The following is a 19831-nucleotide window of genomic DNA, read 5'->3' on the forward strand; positions in this document are numbered from 1 at the left end:
AAAAAAACAGATCCACGTGGATTAATTTGCACTCCTTAGGTCTGTGAAGACCCAGTGACATTGATGTGTTGTTGAAAATGTGGAAATTAACACTTGGAAATTTTTATATAAAACCTGCATTGAAATTTCAGCTAAACATTCACACACTAAAAAGAGCTATATATTTATACCTGAAAAACTCAATTTGATGCAAGCTGCTTATTTCTCCATTGTGGTCACGTGGACTGAGATTCTTAGTATGAAATGTAATTTACACAAATTAGTCCAAGGCAGGTAGAGTGTGAAATTAAATTGATGCCTTGATTTCTGTATTCTCTAGTAAGTGTTTCTCTGAAAATTTGTTATTTCTATCCTAGGAACTTTGAAGTATGGGGTTGTTTTTTTCTAACAGAGCAAAGTTCTTATTGGTTAAGGGCATGAAACAACCTTAATTACAGGCTAAAGAGGCATGTTTCATTTTGTTTTGTGGCTAAATATTAGAGTAAGCCCAAAATTGGGCTCCTAGTAGATGTAGAAAACTTAGAATTCAACATGTCTATTAAATTTTTCAACTGTCTGGACCAAACCCTTTAATTTCTTTGGCTGTGACTAGAACAGCCTGGGGTTCTTAGCCATGCAGACCTGGAAGGGACGTTGGACACTCCTTTAGAGATGAGAAAACTGAAGCTTAAGAGTGACATTGGGACCTTGGTCACTTCTCCCACGACACCCTGGGACCTGACTGTGCTCTGCCGCCACAGCTCAGCTGCCGTCTCTCTCTGAGGGCCATTGTTAGTACCTGGTGTTCTCAACCCGGTGACTGTAGCAAGAATGAGTCAAATGTGGAGTGTCCTGGTTCAACTTTGATAATCCAAGAAGAAGGAGAATTGTGTGTTTAGAAATGATTTCTAGAGCCAGCTGAGGGGCCACGTTAGAACATTTTAACACAGGCCAATATCATTTGACTTTGCCTTGCAGAATGTCAGCCTCCAGGACTAAACCCATCCAGGGAGTCCTTGAGTGGCTCGTAATCACCGTCGGCGAAAAAAGAGTCAGGTTGTACTTCCAGGGTGTAGCATGGCTGTGGCTGCATTTTATTGGTGGCATTCTGCTAGGCTACCCGCCTCAGCATGGTAGATCTGGGTCCGCCCTGCCAACTTTGGAGTGAATCATTTTCACCCCTTAACTATCGGCTGATGTTCGGGGTGCTCTGAAATGTGAATTACGGGCTCTCGTGATTTTTATTTGTCATTTCTTTGTCATAAATACCACCCGTGGTGGCATGGGTGGTATTTATCTCTCTCGTTCCCACTCGCCCCCCTTTCAGAGCCTTTGTCTCCATTTGAGTCAGCATGACATGGTTTGAAAATTGCCCATTTGCCTTTTAATGATGATTAATGTCCATAGCCATGTTTCAAATTTAGGATCTCTTGAAGAGTCGCGGAGATGGTTACCAAGGGCAACCTGCGGAGGGAGCTGATCGTGCAGAGCTCTGTGCTTCTCCTGTCTGAATTAGATGCCTCCTCAATTTCTCCGTCTTCCCTCCAGCACCTTGGGGACCCTTCTTGGGTTTTTGGCACAAGAAGCTGAGTTGGAGCAGATGGGCGGGCTCCCACCTGGTGAGCTTAACCTGTCCTCTTGGTCACTTTTGGTTAGAGCCTCACCATGGGGTGTCTGGAAGGGTCACTCCTTCTTGCCCCTCCCTCCCTGCCCCCAAATCAGGGAGGCCAATGAGGAGCTAAATTTCCTCCACAGCAGGTGCCCGTCATCTATCTGAAGATAGTTGCCAACATCTGGTACAATTGCCTCCGCAAACACAGTAACAAGGCGGCCTGCAGTTCAATCGCAGAGCGAGCATCGCTGCTTAATGATAACAAGCTGTTGGCCTCCCCTCTGAGATGAATCCATCTCACAGATGTTTGTCTAGTTTTGGCAATCGTATCGCACTGTAGCTTTGGTGATTATGCTCAACTGGAGACTATTACAATAAAAGAAGTTTGAACTTGTTCCATTTTTACATCCCACCCCCTTCTCCCCTGTTCTGAGGTATAATTTATATCAATGGCTGTAATATGGGTTCCATTACGGAGGCCTCTTTACTTTTTATGATGTTGGTGGAGCTGCAGCTTATAGCCTGGCTTCCTCTACAGGTTAATGTGTTTTAGCTACATCAGCGCTTTTAATGTCCTCACTTAATGGCCCCGTGGCAGTCCTGCTCGCACTCTGTCGAAGCACATGTGGACACTGAGAGGTCATGTGATTACTCGGCCTTGATATCTCCAGCTGTAGACTGTTGTGGCTCATGTGTATCTGTAGGGAGTGAACATGTTTCATGTGAGAGGCTTGGTGCACGTACAGGACAGTGAGTGGGTGGAAAGGAGAGGTGTTCCCTTGAATGTAAAGCAGTAAGAGACAAGGCCTGGACACATGGAACCTTCTAGAATTCCCTTAGCCTTCCTCTCTCCTCTCCCTCTTCCCCATTCATTTGTCTTCCCCTCCTTCTACTTCCTAAGAAGGCACATTATAGTTCTGTTAAAACAAAATACATTGTAAAGTGAATTTAAAGAAAACAAAATAAATGAAAATCACAAGTTGGTGAAATGGCACATGGAGGTCCGTCAGGCAGTTACTGCTGCAGTGTTCAGTATTTTGGGCTTTAGTATTACACCGTGGTTTAATATTTAATGTTGTTTAATATTAGGCATTTTATATTATAGCTTTATGTAGGAAAGTTGGAAGGAACTATCAACCCATTCAAATTATATTTAGTGGTAGTCAATCCTAAGTATTTTTAATAACAACTATCACTCATTGGGTCTTTGCTCTGTACTAGCCATTATGCTGATTGTTTTATTAACATATAAATATATAACTCTTACAGTACCTCATGCAGGTAGGTATTCTTAATATCCGTTGTTACAGATGAGAAAAATGAGGCTCAGGGCAGGAAGGTACGTGCTCAGTAGCACAAAGCTGCCAAGGGTCAAAGGAAGCACTTTGTCCAGGGCCAGCGAACTCCAATCCTATGCTCATTCGCTAGTCGTCATTGTCATTAAATTTGCTCGCTGCCTGAATTGATGTCATGGAAAAATCTGTCCATCCAAGATGTGGTGCATTATATCAATCAGTACACGATAAGTCACCATCATCATTTGACATTTAAGCCTTTTTTCATTTTAATTTGGATTTTACTTTGTCAAAGATTAGGAAACGTAATGTTAGCAAGGTGTTATTTTTGACAGTGGGCTTACAAATGGGTGAGTCAGCCTGACTGTGGATGTATCATTGGTGGCAGGATACCACGTGTATCTTTCCTTGGCTAGAAATAGATATTGGTGTCTGTGCTGGTGACACATCAGGAGGCCCTGGACAAGTGCACTAGGCACTTGTGTAGGAGGAACTTTCTATGAGGCACCGGGGACGGGTCATCATGTCCTCTGGACACGACACGATTCTGTAAAGAGTTCTTCAAATATATGTCTCTGAGTCTGATAGGGAGAGAGAGAACTTCCCTTGAAAAATTAAAATAGAGTGAGCTTTTATGATGAGTATCGGAATAAAAACCATTGGGTGACTCATGAAAAATAATAATTCTCAGAAAATGGCTAAAAATATGGAACTTGAAATCCAGCAGATTATTGACGACTGAAGACATTACCTCTGCCATCAGAGTTAGCTTGAAGTATATGCTTTTAACCTAGGCCATACGAGGTAGAAATTTAAAGGCCTACCTACTAGTTCCTTTCATGATCTTGGGCAGCATTTACCCTCTCTGGGCCTTGGTTATCCCTTCTATAAAGTTGGACTAAATGACATTTTGAATCTGTTCCAGCCCTAGAGTTGAACTCTCTTGGCTTTTCCCCCCCATAATTAAGTGTCTGTTTTATGCACGACCAATGCTAGCTTCCTTCTGTGTCTGAACTAGATCCCAAGTTGCCCCAAGCAGGTCAGATCAAGCAGAATTGACCATAGAGGGTAGTGTGTTAATTTGGCATCTTCTCTTCCTTGACTTCCCTCCGTCAGCACAGGTCTCCTGTGCAGTAGTCAGCTGTAAGATTTTTCATACCCACCCAGTGTTCTCCTTCCTCTCCTGCCTCCATCAGGGCTCTTCACCCTCTCTTGCCTGCCCCTCCACACCAAATTAGTTCTTCTTTTGCAGCACTAGGGCCAAAAACCACCAAAATGCAGCAGAGACATGTAGTGTGGCTTTTTCCAGTTTTCTCTCTTGCGGTAGTTACAATATTATTAAAAATCCATTAAATTTTAATGTACCTCATAAAATATGTGCTCTTGTGAAAGCAAGCACAGATAATTATTTCTGATGAATAAACCAAGAGGACAAGTATGTATGAAGTTCATGCTGCCGCATTCAATTTTTATTATATACATCTCCTGCAGGGGCAATCATTGTGATGTTTCAGCTGGTTGTGTCGAGGGCCAGTTCTTCTCGCAGCTCCTTTGGGGCAATGTGAACCCTGAACTATTTGGGATGTTCTCAGAGCTCGTTTTTACATGGAAAGAAAAAGCCATGTGTGGTAGCCGTCTTGTATTAAACTCTTCAAACCCAAGAATGACTAAATGATTCAGGAGGAGAGACATGCTGTCCCTCCAATACGGCACGGTAGCCTTGTGGAACGAAGATCAAAATCGACATGTATTTGAAGTTCTTTTACTCGGTGGCTCTGTGCCCTTGAGCCAGTCTCCTAGCTTCTCTGAGCGTTTGCTTCCTGCATGAAGGATGATAGCTCTCTGTGCCTTGTTAGGAGGACTCTGTGCCTGGGAATAGGCTCTCTGATTCATAGGGCCCTCCCTTGCATTTCCTGTCTTCTTTTGAGGATCTTTTGAAGACCTTTCTCATAGCTCCAGAAGTTGAAAGACAGAGTTGTCTCCTGGCTTCCTGGAGGCCATGTGGTACGAGACTTGGGAACCATTAACATGTCCCTGTGTAGAGGGTCCCAGCCTGTAGGGTCTGGGTCTGTTAGTATGCTCCAGAGACTGAGGCTTCCATGTTGTTTGCCAAGGGCTGCACTTGTCACGTGTTCCTGGGGAGGACAGCGACCCTGCCTCCCCGCTCAGGCTGCCCCCAGCCTTCCTGCTGATGACTTCAAGTCCACAGCGGCATCTCCAGGCTTGGAAGTGAGGGGGCTTACAATCAAGGGGCAGAACTGGGTCCAGCAGAACCTCTGGGATGTGTGTGAGCCTCCGCCTGGGAACTGACACCTGATCTTTGTAATTTAATGAGCTTTAGCCAGGGCCCTATTTCCTTCCTGGGGCAAGGTTAGTCATCCAACAGGATCCAGCCCTGCCCGAGGTAGGGCAAGACTCAGGAAGCACTTGCAATGGTTTGAAAATCAGGGCTGGCTGCTGCAAGCATTTCTTCCCAGGGCTGCAGAGTTGCATTACCCTCACATTATATCCCACTTAACATCCTGAAGACGGGAGGGCCAGGGTTGCAGTTGGGTCACAAGAAGGTGTTCCGGAATATTCCAGAATTAGAATCAGCTGCCAGAATCAGTGGTGAGATAAGTGAAACACGGCAAGAATCGGGTGGTCTGTAAATGAAGGGAGATTATTTTTAAGTGCTGTGATTTTGCTTAAGAACAGTAGGCTTACTAGAAAGATTAAATACAGAAGTCAACGAAGAAAAACTCCACTCATATTTCATCACCCTGAGATAACCCATAGTAACATTTTGTGCAGCTTCCCAGGGGTCTGTCTGCACATACGTAAACATGTGGTTGTGTTCACGTTTGTATAAATGGGATCCTATGTGTTGTTTGCCAGATTGCTTTTTCCGTTCGACGATATGTCAGAGACATCTTTCCAGTTCAGTATGCTCTATACGATCACATTCGATGCCTACGTTGTTTGTCTGGTATTGATGTACTGTGATTGACTTCCTCAAACTCTTAGGAACACTTCGCCTTTTTTTTTTTTCAGGATCATTATCATTATTTGGCGTTATAACCGGTGTGGTCAGGACTGCTTGTCAGTGCAGTTCTCTCCTGTTCACGCTATCCTTTGGACCCAGCAGTTCCATTTTTAGGAATTTACAATAAGGAGATAATCATATATTTCGCGATTTGCTATTTGTCGCCGAACTGCCCCACCACTGGGAAGTTGTGCTGATTTACATCTCTACCCGTGAAAGGCTGTCTGAGTGTGATCCTGAGCTTTGGTGTTCTGAATGTGGTATGCAGGTTTTTCTAAAATTTACATTTCTCTGAAATTTGTTATTTGAAACATTAAAAAAATATAGTGAAGAGTGAGCAGTCTGTTTTACTGTGACTTTGAGATGCTTTCTATTGCCCGTCCGTTCCCTGAAGTCTTGAATTATTTTAACCAAATGTGATACATCAGGAGGATTTCAGGATAGGCCTGGAGTTGAGAATATGTTTCGGGTTGTCATCTTGAAACAAAAATGGCTCCAGATAAAATACTTTCAAGCAAGTATGTGCGGTTGTGATTTTTAGCGGATTTTGATCATTGTTCCTAGCCCCATACCAGTTCTGTCCTAGAAAGGATATGACTGAAGACAAATGGTGACTTTTTTCTTCTTTTAATACATTTGGCAATTACATCCTGCCTTGTGAAAGCATTACCATTATTATTTAAATTTTGCATTGCTCTTTTAAGATAAAGGTTCAGCTTGTTACCTGTTTATCTTTTCTTTCCAGCTCAGCGGGGACTGCAGACTGCTGCTTTTGTGTGTGTGTGTCCACGTGCCCTCGTGGCTCAGTGCCCTGCACGCAGTAGACACCCAGTGTACATTTTGTGACTTTCAGCAATCACAAAGTCTCTGAGAGTCAAGTTTCCCCCATTGTGGACAGGTTTCTGATCTCTTGCCCATTTTATTTCTATCATTCAGTACATACTTGTAGAGTGCTTTTGATACATCAGTTGCTGAGGTGACTGAGCTGTGACAGGGTCCTTGCTCTCATGAGAGCTACAGACAGAGTAGAAAGGGTTCACTACAGCGTCAGCAGTGTTGTGAAGGGGCCAGGAACGCAGGCCTCTCATTTCTCATTACCTTTTACATCTGTATTTGATAGAAACCTTCTCCAGAGAAAGGCCCAGGGTCCGCTGAACCCTTATTTCATTTTTTTTATTATTTATTATTATTTATGCCTACAGTACCTGGTCTTCCTAGGTGGTCTCCCATCAAAGTACTAACCAGGCCCGACCCTGCTTAGCTTCTGAGATCAGACATCAGGCTTGTTCAGGGTGGCATGGCCATGGACCATGGACCGTGGCTCCTGTGGGGTGCGAACCCAGGACTTTCTGCATGTAAAGCAGACATGTTAACTGCTACACTGTGGAACCACATCTCAACCCTTATTTCAATAGAGGTCTCTGCTCTTCAGTCTTGGAGTGAAGGTTTAGTTAAACATGGCCTGGTAGAGAAGTGTTTGGGGAAGGGATTAAGAGGAAGATGACTCCATCCAACAGGAAAGCAAGCAGTGCCAGATGCATCCAGGGCCCAGGGCTCCTGAATTCTAAGATCTATGCTTCCACAGCTCAACCAGGATGACTTAGGAAAGGTACTGTGATTGTCTGGTAGGATTCTGATTGAGAGAAGCTTTGAATTCTCTCAAGTGGGACTGGCAGAAGCAAAGACAAGGATGTGCATGGGAACCTCACCAGATGTGAAGAAACCAGCCTGGCTGGAGTGGAGTGTGTGATGGGGACACAGCTTCTCTCTAGCCGATGAGTGAAAGGTTTACAGCAACCACCTTCCTCATCCTGTGGTTCTCAGGATTAAGTGATACAACCTATGTCAAGTGCCAGACACCAAGGAGGGGTTAATAAAACGTTATGGTGTCATTAATACATTGAATTAAAAAGTTATTTAGTCCAACCTATCTATCCAATCCATTTGGAAATCTCTTTTGCAATGTTTCTGATAAATTTGATTTGTTAGGTATCTCAACCCTGCAAGGCATTAACTCGCATTTTTGACTGGCTTTCAGTGGTTTAAGGAAGAACTTTCTAGGAGTGAATCTGCTTCCCTGCTTGCTGAGTATATAGTTTCTAATTTTGGCTTTTAAGCTTGGCAGTGGAACAACTCTATACCTAATGTATTTTGAACAGTTTTTAAATATACACATAGATATAGCTATAAATATAGCTATACTTTATATATATTAGTGGTTGGGTATATGTATGTCAGTGGTTTTTAAATTTGGCTGTATATTGGGATTACTTTAAGAGCTTTTAAAAAAATATGTACGAATTCATCCATCTCTGGGGATTAGATGGTAAGGTTGGAGTGGAGCGTGAGCATTTATTTTGAAAAGTCCTAATGTGTAGCTAGGGTTGGGAACTATTGGTTACCTGTTTCTATGTTTAGAACGCCATCACTCTTCTAAGGGCACACAAAATTAATTGAGTAGCAAAAAGCAAGGGCTCAAAGCAAGGTCTTCTAATTTCAAATCTCTTATTTTGTCTACTTTATCAGGAAGTGTAATTGCGTAAGCACAGTTATGAGGCCTCCCTTCTCCCCGACCCTCGCCGTGGGTAACCATTCCCCAGGTCCTTCAGTTCTTCCTGCTCTTTGGTTGCTGGCCCCCTCTACTCTCTGGGTAAGACATAGTTGCTACTTGGTACTTATTTGTGAATCAGTCGTGATGCAGTCTATACATCAGCCACAGAGCTAGGCACTGGAGATGGAGATCGTTGAGAAAACTCCCAACCTGGACATGATGCCTTAGATGTCGCCCTTGCCTGTGCTGCCATTGAGGTCTTTCTCAGTACTTCTGGCTCTTCCTGAAGTGGGGAGCAGTCCCTCCTGGATCTGAGAGATGTCCTCAGTCTAACCAGGGCAGACTCCTACAGAGCTGGCTGCAGGTGGGTAGAACCTTCTAGATGGCACCTGAGCTGTTCCGAGTTAGCCCTGTATTTCAGCCTGATTCCATTCAGCCCCTAGATATGTAGCTTTGCTCTGAGATGGCTGGGGAAAGAGACTAGCTCTGATTTTGAAAGCTTTTCGGTTGTGTGTGTGTGTGTGTGTGTATATGTGTGACTAAGAGATTAACTTAAGTAGTTTGTCTTCCTAATAAGAGGAAGAAAAGCTGATCGTTTGCTGTCAGACCCTGGGAAAGGCATTTCTGTAGGGCCATCTTTGTGCTCATAGGCCAGTGGCTCCTGCTGCCACTTTCCTTCACAGCTAGATGTTTTTGGAGCTTCCATCCACCCCTCTGGCATCCGGGGAGGCTGTGATGAAGTGAGGACCATCTGTTAGGGCCAGATAGCAAGGACGTCTGCTGCACACTGAAGGTTGGTATAGATGGCCAGCTAGGGTTTGTCATGCCCCGCATGCCTGGGCTCCCTCCTCTCCACCACGTATGTGGCTTCTGGATAGGGACAGTTGTAACTAGTGAAGCCGCACTCCTTAAAAACAAACCAACGAAACAATGACACTCCCTCCCCGCCTCCCCGCCGAATTCATATCCATTATAGAATTTTTTTAATGACGTAAATATAGCCAAGCAAAAAGAATTATAGCCTCATCACTGAGAGCTAGCTGCTATTAGTATTTTGGTGTGTGTCCTTCCAGACTTGTTTTTGTGCATTCGCTCTGCATTTGTTGTATCGGTGATGAACGTGGACTCCAGAGGTAGGCAGACCTGACCTGGCTGCTGGTTCTTGGCCCCATCACTTCCCAACTGTGTGATCTTGGGCAGGTTAGTTTACCTGTAAAATGGTGAAATAGTAGAATGTATCTCATAGGATTGGGAATCTTAAAGGAGATAGCTGCACATATGTCCTTAGCAGAGGACTTCCCACACAGTGAGTGATCAGTATAATGTCCATTTAAATCATACATGCATTATTATGTATACGAATGGGATTTCCTCCAATGTCTGGTGATTGTTAGTGGACGGGCCACGAATAGAAGTATCTACACATTTGCCCATTCGCTGGAAATTCTGTTGCCATCAAAGAAAACTCACCCCAAAATTAACGTGATGTGCTTTTAATGGTAAACACCATTGTTTTGCTGCACAGTAATTAGGCATGAATGGCAAACAGTTCACATCAGCGATTATAATTAATTAGTATTGCTTTAAGATATTTTTTCAGCCAAATCCAAGCTCGCTTTCTTTCTCTTTGCATGTGGTTCTCCACAGTATTAATAACGACAGTGTCGATGCTACCCCTGTGGGCATGTGCCTCAAGGGCAGGTTTCTTCTTTGTACCCCAACCGACGGGCATGTTTGGGCTCAAGATATGTTAGTGATCCAGGAAAGCTGTCAGTTTGGTCATTCATTCATTGAAAAGTCTTTACCAAACGCATTTACCCTTAAATGCAATAGTCTTGTTTCTTCTGGGTTTATTTTTCTTATTCCAGCTCTTTATTGCTCATCTGGCCACGTGAGAGCCTCCGGGGTGCACTCATCGGAGTCCATCTGTTTGTCTGCTCCTCAAGGCTGAAGGTCTCTGAACATCCACTCACTCCTTTCCTGGGCCTGTGTGCTGGCAGCTCTGAGGGTCACTGTCTCACCCATGGGTGGCTCTGCCATGTTGGGGCAAGTTGAGGAAGTAGGGCAATGCCACGGTGGTGGCTGGGTGGAGGGGTCAGAGCAGAGAGCAGGAGGTGGCTCTGGACTCTGGCCGCGAAGTGAAGGGGCTTTAGCTGTTTAGAGGGTCTGGGTTCGCTGTCCTGCCTACCTCTTCTTCCTGGATTTGGCCTTGGTTATCATTTCAGGAGCCGGGAGAAGGCGTCTTCAAGAACCACAAACAAATGGACACTCCATTTGCTCTGCCATTGTCTATAAAGCTTTTAACTGGAAACCGTGCTGTATTCTAGCAGTCCCCAACCTTTTTGGTACTAGGACCGGTGCTCCTATGAGAATCTAATGCCTGATGATCTGAGGTGGAGCTGAGGCGGTGATGCTAGCTCTGGCTTGCCCACTTACCTCCTGCTGTGCGGCCCCGTTCTTAACAGGCCACGACTGGTACCGGTCCACGGCCCAGGCGTTGGGGACCCCTACTCTATTCCACTTTTAGAGATAAAAGGGCTCCCAGTTACTGAAACTCATTCAGCATTAAATGGTAACCAATAGCAATCCCCTCCCCTTTTGGTTAAGTGGAGGATGCTAACCTGGAAGGCCCAGTTGAAGTGCCACCACGAATCAGGTTGGGGGATGGCAACCCTAGCATATCATTTTGGGCTGTCCTGGGCCTGGACACCTTCATTCCATACCTATTGGAACTCCCACTCTGAGGTCAACAGACCTGGGTTTGGAGCCAGCACTTGTGGACTGTGGGACCTTAGGCAAGTTTCTTGACTCCTCTGAGCTCATTTGCCTCCCTTTGAAAAGTGAGGGTGGTAATCCCCCACCTCCCATGGTGGGAGTCAGAAGAGAGGATTTATAATCCCTGTCCCAGCTCTCAGGTATGTAGTAGATGCTCAGTAAAGGTCACTTGCTCATCAAGCCATCATGGACATGTTAGCTTACCTGATTGATACCTACTACCTTCCTGGAAAGTTCCAGCTAACCATGGTTCAACTGGAGAGTGGAAGCTTTGCCCCCTCACTCACTGGAATTGCCCTTCCCAATACTGTAATGTTAACTGATTGTTCTTAGATAATGGAAGGTCAAAAGATTGAAATCTGCGAGCATACAAGCTCCAGGCAGCATTTGCACTCACCTGCCCTGTTGTGCACCGGGCCTCAGTCTTGACTGGGCATCTTGCAGCTGCAGAGCTTGTTTCTGCTCTGCAGGTTGTCCCCGATGGGCCCAAGGTGGGTCCCCCAGAGAATGGCTGTGGCCTTCTCCCATCGATTCCCACTAATACTTACATAATTCATTATTTCTTCATAGTTGGTTTGGGGTCTCCTCCCCATTTCTTCATCGTAACCCTTGAAGATCATTCCCTCCAGGGCCTGGGCTTTCTGTAACTGAGACAAACTCACAGCCTGGGAGCCCAGGCTACACTTTAGGAAGCAGCCCTTCGTTCCTTCCTGATGTTCAGGCAGGTGCTCCTGAGCGAAGAAATCAGAGCCCTGTGGTTGTAAATGGCCACATGTGGGATGTGGCATGGCATCGGCTGTGTGGGCCCAAGACGGCAGCCTGGCTCTGGTGGCTCCTTTCATGTGAAGTGGGTCACAGATGGAATCAGCTCCAGAGTAATGCATTGTGGGTGTTGCACCTGCCTTTGAATCAACAGGTAGAGGCAGCTGTGGGGGCAAGAGGCCAAGCCTGGAGGCCTCAAGGCCAGCTGTGTTGTAGCATGGTCAGTGTGGCCCATCTTTTCCTGAACCCTCCACCTGGGTGACTGGAGGCCAGAGACACCTGTGGTCTAGGAGTGAGGTTTTCCTTAACACAAGAAGAACGAGATGCCAGAACGACGCCTTGATGCCCACAGAGCGGTTATCGGTGCTCAGCCATCCCCTCTCCCTGCCTGACCCATCGCATTCCTTCCCTGACCTTTCTGCCTTCTAGGAGACTTGGTTGCACTGGAAGGAGGGTGGAACAACAGGGCAGAGTGGGCCTTGTTCTGGCTCTGCAGTAAACAAGCTCTGATTTGTTAGGAGGCTGGGAGGGACCCTCACCTGGTGCTCTGCTCCAGGTAGTGTCCAGCTGTACCAGGGCGGATTTGCCAGGTAATTGTGTACACAGGGTCCACCTTGGAGACAGGCTCTGCTGGGTACATGACTAGGGTGTGCAGTATGGGGAGAAGGCTTCTCCAGTCGGTAAGTGTGCTGTGCTGTATCCTTTGCAGCACAAATGTGCTTCCACTAAGCTGTGCCTTTCTCCCCTCAACACGTTCAGCCTTTAATTGTAACTATTAATCACCCCGAGTTGTGTCGTACTTCATAACTCTTCCATTAAATATTAAGCTTTATAAAAAAAAGAGTTGAGCTTTCTTAATTGAATTATTGAATTACCAGGCACTTAATGTGGCTCTGGTGGATGAGAACCAGAGTTTCATCGTCTGAAAGGATCTTAGTTTCCTCATCTGTGACAGAGGGTGCGTGGGGCCCGGGGTGGGGGTGGGGGGCGCCATTCAGCAGCCCCTCTTCCTCTGCTTCGCCTTGCTGCCTTCTGTCTCAGAGGCTCTGTTCCCTTCTCAGATTTCTGCCATATGCGTTTATCTTGTTCCCAGCATTAGAGTTGGGTTTAGGTGGAGACAGTCACATCCAGTCACTCGAAAGGCTGCTCCTTCCAGACAGGAATCAGGCAGTCTGACCTTGGGATGAGGTGCTCGTGGGGCCTTGTCTTTGCCCTTGGTCCCTTCTCTAGAAATGCGCATCTCTCAGCCCCTGCTGGCTTGAGTCCAGCTGCCATCCTCCCTCTAGTTTCTATCTGCAGCTGCAGCCCAGGCCTCTCCCCACCCTTCTCCCCCATACCCCCTACCACTGTACCATTGGACACCCTCCTCACACGGCGCTTACCCACTCCAGTCTGACCTCCTGCTCTGATTTCCTGTCTGGGAGAACAGTAGTGTTACTGAACAGCTCTCCCTGACTCATTCCTTGAAACTGATGTTTATCTCCTAAGCAGCTCCTTGTTCACTCCTTGTCTCTTCTGCCTGCTGTCCCCATCCAAGCCAGGCTGAATCACTTCTGCTTCCTAATGCCACGTTCCTTCCCGCTCTAATCTGTCATGTACTCAACTTTCCTTAAACCCTTGGACCTCCTCTCTGGCTTGTGCTGTGGTTCCTGCCTCCTCTTCCTCCTCCCTCAGAACATTTTTGCTGGGCATCTGTGATGTGCCAGGCGCCGCGTTAGGCACTGGGGGATGTAAGGCGGACAAGGTTCTTCCTTTCTTGGAGCATACATTTCAGTGTAGGGTTAAGGGGAAGACATTCACATGGCAGGCAAATAAACAACAAACGTATCAGGTTGCGCCCTTTGCTATGAAGAAAATATGTTGGATAACGTAAGAGTGCTTGGGGCTACTTTTGATAGGGTGGTCAGGGTAAGCCTCTCTCAGAAGATGGCATTGAAGCTATGCCTGAATGAAAGAAGGAGCCGGGTGTGTGCAGATCTGGGGGATGATAGTTTGGGCAGGAACCAGCAGTGCAAAGGCCCTGTGACAGGATTGAACTTGATGATTCAAGAATCAGAAGAGAAAGCAAGTGTGATGGAGCCAAGAGCGTGGGAGAAGAGCAGATAGGTGACTCAGAGCCTTGGGAGCCAGGGAAAGAAGTTTGCGTTTTGTTCTAAGTGCCATGGAAACCTTCAGTATGTTTTAAGCAGACAAATGACACGGTCAGCATTTTCGAACGTCACCGCATAGAGGCTGGACAGTGGGGAGCTGGAGGCACCAAAGGTGATCTGACCTTAATACTGCAGCACAATTTATTTTTCATGGACCTCTAATCTACCGTCTTCCTCTCCTGGGCTGCTCTTACACTTAAAGTCAACACAGCATGCTCATCATTTAATTAGAAAATCGTTTCCACATGTTAAAGGGGCCTCCCCAGCCAGGGGTGGGGCATTCCACTAAAAGCATATGGCTTCTTCGGAATGCCCCTGAGGTCCTTGGTGATAGATTCATTGCTCTTCAGATGAGCCTGAGTGGTAGATTCATGTTTTATGTATTGTCCGAAACATAGGGTGCATTCATCCCTCCTGGAAAAATGTTTATCTGTCCAGGAATTTCCACACTCGTATGATAACCAGGTTGTGACTTGAGGAGACCTGGGGCATTATTAGCTCAACTCCAGGGGGTCATGGGACCCTCAATAAGAGCCTTAGTCTGCAGGACCACGAAACCCACATCTGCTTCCCTGCACCACAGTGCTACAAGTGGGGACTTAGCTCTTGGAATGAATGCAAGTCTGAAAAATTTATAACTGAGCGATGAAGCAATTAAAATGGGGAAGTTCCATACGGAAGGTAGAAGCAGACATCATGATACTGTGTAGTGGTTAAGATCTTTCCAATGAGATAAACCTGGATGGAATCCTGGTGTGGCCTTGAGCATCTTAACCTCTTTGAATCTCAATATGCTGATCTGTAAGATGGGAAGAATAATAGTTAAGTAACTACTTCACTGGACTGTGGTGAGGATTAAATGAGAGAATTCACGATAGGGGCTCAGCTCAGTATGTGGCACAGAATATGCACTCAGCAGATATTTCCTGTTATGACAAGGACTGGGAACAGATAACATCATAGAAGAAGGGATGTTTATGCACAGATATTCTGGGAAAAACTGTTGTACTGGCATTCTGGGTATGGGGTTCTCTGAAAAGTATGGACAGAAGGAAACCTATGCCCTGCCTGGGGGTTGCGGGGGTGCAGGGAGAGCGGTCCAGCATGGGCCGCGCTCTGCTGAGATGGGCATCGGCAGGCATGGGAGTGGCAGTGGGACGATTCGGGAGACTGGGACGGAGTAGCCCCTGGGTGTAGGCAGCCCATCCTCACTGGTAGGCAGAGGAGTGGGAGTGAGCATGTGGAAGAGAAAGATTACCGATTGCCAGGGTGTTCCAGTAAAACCGCTTTTTTGAATATGACGTCCGTGAATCACAAAATCATAAACATTTTAGAATTGGAAAGACCAAGGAGAGCATCTAGTCCTGCCCAAGGTCAGACAGGGTTTATTTTGCCAGCAGATACAAATGCTGACATGCCCAGGTTTTAGAAGGAAACGTTCCCCCCTCTCCTTTTTGTCCCTTCTCCTGGGTTGACTCCAGCAACGTGCCTCTCCCCAACTGGGAGCGTTTGACACGGGATTCAAGGACATCAGAGACACTTGCAGCCCGGAGCCTGGTGTGTGCATTGTTGATGGATCCCCAAAGCTGAGCCCAGACGCTCGTAGGGTGGGTCAAGTGTCTGCCGAACATCAGCGGAAATGCTCCCCATCTTCCCGTTGAGGATGGAATTTGGGAAAGGAAGCTTTCAGATCTCACGTCTCCGGAATGCCTCTATCAATTATGATGTATGCTTTCGGGCATTAACCTTAACTTTTATTAAGATTTATAATGTTTCCCATCCTCACTCATTTCTTCATCTACTTTTATCAGGGTATGGATATTTTTGTAAGACACCTCCGGTTGCTTTTGGAACAAAGTGAGGTAAAAATAAATAAATGAAATTTCTTGGCTTTTGCTCCTGGGTCATCAGAAGGATGACTCGGTGAGCCAAACCCGTTAGATGCCAGTAACGAACTTGGGTCGGGTCAAAACTCGAATTCCATCTCAGGGAGGGTCTCAGCAGTGGGACTGCCCTTCCTGGTGATCATGGCACGGCGGTGGAATGAACTGCAAGGGACAAGGGACGGGGGAGAGAAAGGAAAGGATGTTTTCAGAGGTGGCTAGGTAGAATTCCAGTGTTCACGGCAATGAAGCCTTGAAACTTTGATCCTGGGCTCTGTCACCTCTTTGCTATGGGACAGGGATACCTTTTCTGGTGTTTTACCTAGTCAAAAATGAGAGGTCCCAGGAAAGGGAAAATTAAAAAAAAAACAGAGAACCACGTAAGTTCATATAGTCTATTCCTGTATTGCAGTGTGGACCAAAACGATTCCCAAGAGGCCCAACCAAAAATAAGTTAGTATCCCGTTTCTAGTAGCCTGCGGTAAAGTGTTTCTTTCTTCTACTTATTTATTCAATAAATATTTATTGAATGTTTGATACTGTGGGGAGGAAGGCAGTCGTGGTCCGGCCCTCACAGGACTTGATCTAGTGAGGGAGACTGACATTAAACAGATACACACACTCACACAATTACAAGTTGTGTTAGGTGCTTCGCAGCGAAAGTGCAGTGTGTGCTCTGAGAGGAAGAGGGGGCCTCATCTGGATTGGGGGGATCATGGAAGGGCCTCTCTGAGGATGTTCACCCTTCATTGCTTCACTGCAACCTCTCCCTCCCCTGCTTGTGTCTCAGTAGAGGCGGTTTGAGCTGAGACGCCCGGGTGGCGACATGCCCAGACGAGGATTTGGCCAAGGGCAGGATGGGTTCTCCACAGCAATCTTTCCGCTCCCCAGCTGGGCCACCTGTCCCAAACGGCTGGGTCCCAGAGGGCAGCCCTCACGGGAGCTCAGTAACGGGCACCATTTCTGAGAAGGGGCTGGCCACAAAGATAAGAACACAGTGACAAGGGGGCTATAAATCGTTACCTGTGCCCCTCGGTTACCCCCTCTTCCTCCATCACCTCCTTCCTGAGCCTGTGGGGTTGGATTTAGCAACAGGGTTCCTGTTCATGAGATGGAGCAGAAAGCTGACTTTTCTGGTGGCTGGGCATAATCGCTGAGATGCAGAATGCTGATAGCGGGAATCAATTTAATTTCTGTTGCTCTGTGACAAGGGGGATGGGGAGCAGGAAGGTCAGGACTATTTTGAAAGCCACAGTTCAGTTAAAACACTTCCCCGCCCCTGAATTCGAAATTACAGTATTTTAGAGGAAAAATGGAAGCGGGTCGAGGTGAGGGGTTTAATCAGAGGAGCGGGGGGAACAGAATAAGTCACCGCCATGGAGAGCCTAGTCCGATCTGGAACCTGGGTCCTGGGACCTGAGAATTTTAGCTCTTCCATTAGAGAGAATCGGGTCATATGTCTGCGCAGTTGAGTCACTTGAGACTTGTCGAGGTAGACATTAGGTGTCCATTAGTTGTCACTGTCAGTTGACATCGGATGTCAATTTCCTGATATACAATTTGAGGCCCAGTCTTCTGTCTTCCTGGTGATTCTGGGGTGGACCTGGCTCCTCCAGCTTATGGTTGCTCTGATCTAGTCTGCGTGATTTATGGGACTGTGCAGAGTGGAGGCTGAGAGGTGTTTGTAGATCTGTGTGAGGATTTGCACTCAGTGTGGACTGTGAAATTTTCTAGTCAAACTATGGCCTACTCTGACTTGGAGGACATGGGGTGAGGGGGGTTGCTGCAGAAGTGCCTCCTTGGGTGATGATGGAGATTGGATATTTTGGAGGAAGGAGTTGGGCCAACCCAAGCCTTCCTCATCAGGACCATAAAGATCTATTCTGAGGTAACTCTCGTTCATAAGTCGAGGGGTGGCTGTTGCAGGTCATGTGCTAGGCACTGGTCAGGTGGTCTTAGTCTTGCAGGACCTCGCAGCATAGGAGAGGGCCCAGGCTTGGGGCGTTTCCTAAGAATCCGACACAAATTTCCGGCAGAAAGTCTGTGTTAGTGTTTGAGGGCCAGAGAGAAAAGTTGAAACAATGGAGACAATGGAGAGAAGTTGGAGGTTTATAACTGTCTTAGTCAGCTCAGGCCACCATAACAAAATACCGTAGAGTGGGTGTCTCAAACAGCAGACATTTATTTCTCACGGTCCTGAAGGCTGGAAGTCTGAGATTAGGGTGCATAATCGTGTCCTGGTGAAGAATCTCTTCCTGGGTTGCAGACAGCCAGCTTCTCAAAGTGTCCTCACAGGGTGGAGAGAGAGCTCCAGCTCCAATCACTTCCTCTTCTTATAAGGTCACTAGTCCCATGGCGGGAGCTCCACCCTCATGACCTCATCTAAATCTAATGACCTCCCAAAGGCCTCAGCTCCAAACACTATCACAGGTGGGGGTTAGGGCTTCGACATATGAATTTGAGTGTGTGGGAGGATACATACATTCAGCCCACAATAATAATCCAGCAGGTAAAGGGGTCCTAGCATGCCTGGTTCCCTGGAATATAAACGTTGGTCATATATTATTGATACCACCAATGTGGTTGAAGATAACTGAATGAAGGTATATATGCCTGTCTCCTGTAATTAGAGCCACATGATAAACTGGTGCCTGTGATATTGAGGTGGGGAGGGATGGAGTTCTATTCTGGCTAAGGTTCAGTGTCATTAAGATTTCCTTGGTTACGGCTTGTGCTAAGGGTAGGCTATCAGCACTGCCTGGTCTCCCCAGAGTTAGGTGGTTATTTCAACTGCAAATCACCTCCGGGCATCCTCCCCACCCCGGGTGCTGTGCAAGGCAGTTTGAACGGTGCTTGGAAGGGCGGGAACACAGGGCTTGTCCTGAACCGTGAGCTGGAGAGGTGGTGATGGGTACGCCATACGCCGATGGAGGTCTGAGAAGTGAGCCTAGGAGCCAGCTTGGTCCCGCTGCCGAGCGCTCGCTGAGGCATGCGAAGCCATGCCCCTCATTCCTTTTTAAACAGCTTTGTGTTTGTCATTCCTGTGACTTGAGAGACCTCTTTGGAACCTGTATCTCTGGGCTTAGCATCAATCAGATCCTGTTTATCAGACAGTCTTACCCGAGGTTTGTTATGCGTGTGTGTGCGCACGACTCTGATTTGCTGGCTTGGCTGGGTCAGAACTGGGCTCTCTGTCGAGCATTCAGCTAAAAGAGGTTAAGAGGAGGCAGGGCTCACACCACTGCTAAGGGCCAAAGAACTTTGCTGAAGAGCTGGTCATCTTAAAAATGAGCTGGTCTATTTATAATCTGGCTGACTGCCACAGGCCTTTAATGAATGGCAGTCTGTGCGGGCACACACTTTGTGTACTGAATCTCGGTGTGTGTTTGTTCATTTACGTGCCTTTGCGCCATGGGTGTGGACGTGATTTTCCAGCTGCCCGGGGTAAAGAGTAAGGGGGGATCGGGGGCGGTGCACTGCAGGGAATAGGCCGCAGAGTTACCTGGAGAGTTGGCGTCTCTGGTATGTGTGAGCTGGCAAAACCTCGAGGGAGTGGGCCTGGATCATCTCTCTTTACCACTGAGGAAACAGAGCCCAGAGAGGTGCCCAGGCTCAGATCAGGCACAGGTCAGGGGCCATCTGGGCAGGGGCTGTGGCTCTTGCCAGCTTGCTCCTGACAACACTGCCCCCTGCTGTTCTGCCAGGGCTGCGGGGACCTCACAGCCCTGGCAGAACTGAAAACAGTGTGTACAGGCACCGTCCTTGGCGATGACGCTGGTCCTCCACTAATGGGAGGCTG

The 19831-nt window shown here is 47.0% G+C and overlaps 1 protein-coding gene and 1 pseudogene across 5 annotated transcripts in view; one reads left to right on the forward strand and one right to left on the reverse strand.

The window, feature by feature from the left end:
* The window catches only part of MSI2 (musashi RNA binding protein 2), a 375150-nt gene that overhangs the window by 146391 nt on the left and 208928 nt on the right, over positions 1–19831 (forward strand). The window lies entirely within an intron of this gene.
* On the reverse strand, positions 7105–7220 carry LOC120621280 (uncharacterized; annotated as a pseudogene).

The sequence above is a fragment of the Pteropus medius genome, unplaced genomic scaffold (assembly GCF_902729225.1).
Source record: "Pteropus medius unplaced genomic scaffold, Ma_sr-lr_union100, whole genome shotgun sequence".
Lineage (NCBI taxonomy): Eukaryota > Metazoa > Chordata > Mammalia > Chiroptera > Pteropodidae > Pteropus > Pteropus medius.